This window comes from Octopus bimaculoides, chromosome 4 (genome assembly GCF_001194135.2).
Source record: "Octopus bimaculoides isolate UCB-OBI-ISO-001 chromosome 4, ASM119413v2, whole genome shotgun sequence".
Classification (NCBI taxonomy): Eukaryota; Metazoa; Mollusca; class Cephalopoda; order Octopoda; family Octopodidae; genus Octopus; species Octopus bimaculoides.
The window spans coordinates 16404706-16409706 of NC_068984.1; positions in this window are offsets into that span (position 1 = coordinate 16404706).

The window sequence follows — 5001 nt, forward strand, 5'->3', positions numbered from 1 at the left end:
TGAGTAAAAATCTTGAGAAGTACATGGAACAAATAGGGGCTGAAATAAGGATGGTGCACTTGCAGAACACAGCACTTCTTGGAACTGCTCAAATACTCTGGATGGTGCTCGAAAAATAAGAGGTGTTACCTTAGTTCACTGGTAGTGAACAGCTTGCACCGTAGTACATCTCCAGCGTTAGTAGCTGTGCCAAGGCAATAATAATAATAATAGGTTGCTGCAAAAAACAGACGATTTTTGCTGATGAAAGGAACCCTAAAATAAGAGACGCAGAGCACTATACTGGCTGCGCAAGCCCGAGCTTTGGCCACGAACTGGAGGGTCAACCTTAGGAATGAGCAAATATCTTCGCTGTGTTGTATCTCCAATAGGGTGGATGAAGCCATTGCCTATATCACGAATGAATGCTCTAGACCTGCCCAAAACCACTACAAGTTGTGGCGATACGATTAGGTAGTGAAAGTGCTACACTGGAAACTGTTCGAAAAGTGGAGGCTAGAGAGAGGCAAGACGTGGTATGAGCACAAATCGCAGGGAGTGGCGGAGTCGTCGGAGACTAGCAAAATCCTCTGGGATATCCCAATTCAAACAGATCAGGTACTAGAGCATAACAGACCGTACCTAGTGGTGGTGGACATGGTGCTCCATAGATGCTATATAGTTGACCACGAATAGTCAAGAAGGAAGGCGAAAAATTAGATAAATACAACCCTCTTAAGTTCGAAATAGACCGGCTATGGGAGATGAGGAAGGTGAAGAAAGTGCCAATTATTGTTGAGTCTTTGGGAATAGTATCAGAAGGTATCAAGGGGAATATCTAGGAAATTGGAAGAGAGTGCCCAGTAGAACTGTTACAAGAGTTTGCCTCCTTGGCATGGCCAGAATAGTGAGGAAAGCATTAGATAGCTGAAAAGAATGGGTAGTATGGTACCGTAGGTTGCTTGTAGCAAGTCCACTACGCATATAAGACTCCAAGAGCTCCAACAAAAGCTGTGATAAAGAGAAATAATAATGACAATGATTATAACAATAGTAAAGAAAAAAAACAAATAATGTTAATAAAAACTCTTTTTAGAGCCATGGAGAAACAGGTTGGTATCCGGTGGGGCTTAAGGTTGCTTCTTGAAGAGGTTAACTGTTCTGAAGATGTTGTTCCAATAGAAACACCAGTGGTTGTCTCATCTCAAAGGACCCGAGTTGTAGTCTGATGTAATTAAATCTGTGACATGGAGAAGAGGGACTCTTCAGCCGCGTTTCGATATGAACAGCGTCTTTCTCACTAATCACAACAAATTACTAGGAATAAACGGAATTGAAAGCGAAAGAAAAACAGAGAACATGAATGACGTTAACGTGAATAGAACTGTTATGATCTGCAGATATGCTGTGCTTGAGCATGCAGTAATTGGTCATCATCCAATAATTATTCGATGATAATTATTCGTGGGAGATGGAGATGTAGTAAAGAGGATATGCAGTTTAGACGGAACGGTCTCTGAGGGAAAAGAATAAAGAAGGTGGAGGTATTGGTAGAAGATTGCTCAGAAATTGGTAAAGCAAATTTATGTTTGAGTTGACAGAAAAGTTAATGAATCAGGCATGCAAGATTCAATGAAGAAATTTACTAACGCTAGTTGAAATGGAGAGTGTACAGAAAGGAATCAGCGAGGAGACAATGAACGTCGAAGAAAAAGTGAATGGAGGTATCGTAAAGGTTGAAGAGTTAAATGAAAACAGTGATTGTGTGGAAATAAGTATTATTCACATGGAAGCTGAAAATAATAATATAATCAATGATGATAGGATTGATAATAATAAACATTTGGAAACACATGCAAATGATACTTCTGTCATGGAAACAAAATTGTAATATCTGAAGATTTGAAAGACGAACAGCAAAATATCAATATCTTGATACAGTTTTTAGTATGGTTGGTTAGTTATATATTCTTCGCTGGTTGTTCACAATATGAGGTAGGTTGCGTGTTAAGACAATAATTACACTAAAGTTTAATGGAATTTTGAAATAGTTTATTAATCTGCAACGTTAATATCTACAAATGTACATTCAAGGAATTAATATTGCAGACCCATGCTCAAAGCAGTGTCTATAGCAGCAAAAACCCTAACCTAACCCTGCTCACTTGGACCATGTTTGGTACTTTTATCTATCTTTCAACAAATTTTCTAGAAACTAGCACTTACCTTTTCACCCTCATTTTCCTTTTCAAGTGAAACTTGAAGACGTTTATAAAGGGTTGACAGAGGGAAATGGTGTCTTTTTTTATTTATATCAATCTGGTTCATAACACAACCAATTTCGCCAAATCCATCAGACAATTAAAAATTGCCTGCTCCTTTCTGGCTTGAGGAAGGCAGGAAGACGATCTTCACGATAGACTCAATTGATAACTCTCAGGTATTCGACATAATTTCACAAGTCAGCAATACTCGGAAACTGGATGTGTAGAACGGTTTCATTACTCCGTGTACATCTCGGACAAGCCCAGCAGACGACACTTCCATACCTCTACAGTTTTTACGTCAAAGTAGCTATGCTTTCTCTCACTGTAGATCTGCCAGTACAGGAATTTCTGGAAATTATCAATGGACCCATGCCTGAAAGTCATCCGGAACAAACAAACCATTGATTTTTTTATCGACACTCAGAGTAACCACAAGAACGTCGTAGTCATCTTTCCTTTCTACTAATCTTCTATGGTTATTTGATAAATAAATAAATAAATAAATAATAAACATGATTAAATTAAATAGATTTGACCGTAGTTGTGTGATAAGAAGTTCGCTTCTTAACCACATGGCTCCGGGTTCAGTCCCATTATGTGGTACCTTGGGCAAATGTTTTCTACTATAGTCTCGGACCAAGCCAAACCTTGTGACTGGATTTGGTGGACGGAAACTGAAAGAAGCTCGTCGTGTATATATATATATATATATATATATATATATATATATATATGTGTGTGTGTGTGTGTGTGTGTGTGTGTGTGTGTGTATGTGTGTGTTTATGTATTTATGTATGTATGTATGTTAGGTCACTTATGAGGCTCTCGTAAGTGCTACTGGTAACATGGAAGCCAGTACAACCTGTTAAAAGGTCGGATGAACCTTGTGCAGGCTCAACGGCTATCTAGCAATAGCACGGCTACGCAGAAATTCTGGGATAGTGTCCGGCGTGCTAGAAGACCACTGGGAGTGAGTCACCCTTCAGCTTCTGTTGAAGCATGTCTCTAGGAGAAGGTCACTCTGATATAAAACCAGATATGCAGGGAATGACATTAGACATACTGGGGATCATTGGTTTGTGCTAGAGATCATGGCGCTCCCACATCCCTGAGCCTGCGACTTATATTGGCACCAGACATCTCGTTATGGCTTGTCTCTGGATAATGTGAATAGAGTGCAGAGGATCTGTGAGGCGTCGTGCAAGCCTTATTGGACCTAAAACTCTGTAGAGGTATTGTTGGCCTCTGCTCGATATGTGCTGCTCTTTTTTTTTTTTTCCTATATATATTTATTTTATCGAAAGCGCAATGGTAGCATAGTAAATGGGGAAAGCTTGGTTTGCAATGTTTGCAGTCGTGTATGCTTGTTAAGAGCAGGGCTATTTAGCCACCAACGGAGCCGCAAATGCAAAATATAAGTCAGTGCTAGAGCGCACAATCTCCCTAAAGGTCAGCAATGGTCTTCCTCGGTCACGAGTGGACGGCCATCATCATGTATGTATGTATATGAGTCTGATCTTTTGTAGTAGTGTGACAACTCCGGACATGTTTCGGTATTTAAAAGCGTGGTATAGCAATGTCTTCTACACACATACATACGATGAGCTTATTTCAGTATCTATCTACGAAATAAACTCGCGAGGCTTTAGCCGACCCGAGACTATTGTAGAAACACTTTCCTAAAGTGCCACTGCGTGGGCACTTTAGGCAAGTGTTTCTACTATGGCCTCGGCTCCACTTGTGATACACCGCAGCCTGTCTTGAAATACTAGGCTTTTTGAAGAAAGAGCAAAAGAAACCGATGCAGATTCTCAAAACCCAATCTATTAGCGGCACAATGAAGATTTTCCAAAGATTCTCCATCTGAGATTCTTTAGGCGAACAACTGCACACACATGGATGTGTACAATGACACATCGACCAACACTCCAACTTACCATACATTTACAAGCACCGGAAAGTCTCTTAACTCAAAAAGTCTTGTCGCTTTGTTAGGAACCGGCTCGAACTCTCTTAAGAAGAACTTCAATAAAACTCAAGGCAAAAACATACATACATACATACATACATGCATACATGCATACATGCATACATGCATATATACATACATACCACTTGAAGAGTATGCGTTTGCAATCCAGGAACAGGAAATATCAACCAAATACCTGATTTACAAAAGGGATAGGGATACAGGAAAAGCAGTAAAATGTGACAACCGATGCAGACTTTGTGGAATTAACACCGATACATACATACATACATACATACATACATACATACATACATACATACATACATAGAGATACGTAAGGGACAGTGCAGACGGCCTTCAAATGCCGTATGATATCACTCAGGTAGCACCTGTTAAACAACAGCAGCGAAAAAAAAATATATTAACGCAGTCCTGAAAAGGGAAATGAGCAACATTGTACGAGTTGGCAGTGAATTCCTGAAGAAGCACTCTCTTCCTGATAATCTCCTATACAGCTCTAAAACAGCTGGGCTTTCTTATTTCCTTATTGCCCACGCGGGGCTAAACATAGAAGGGACAAACAAGGACAGACAAAGGGATTAAGTCGATTACATCGACCCCAGTGCGTAACTGGTACTTATTTAATCGACCCCGAAAGGATGAAAGGCAAAGTTGACCTCGGCGGAATTTGAACTCAGAACGTAACGGCAGACGAAATACTGCTAAGCATTTCGCCCGGCGTGCTAACGTTTCTGCCAGCTCGCCTTATATATATATGTGTGT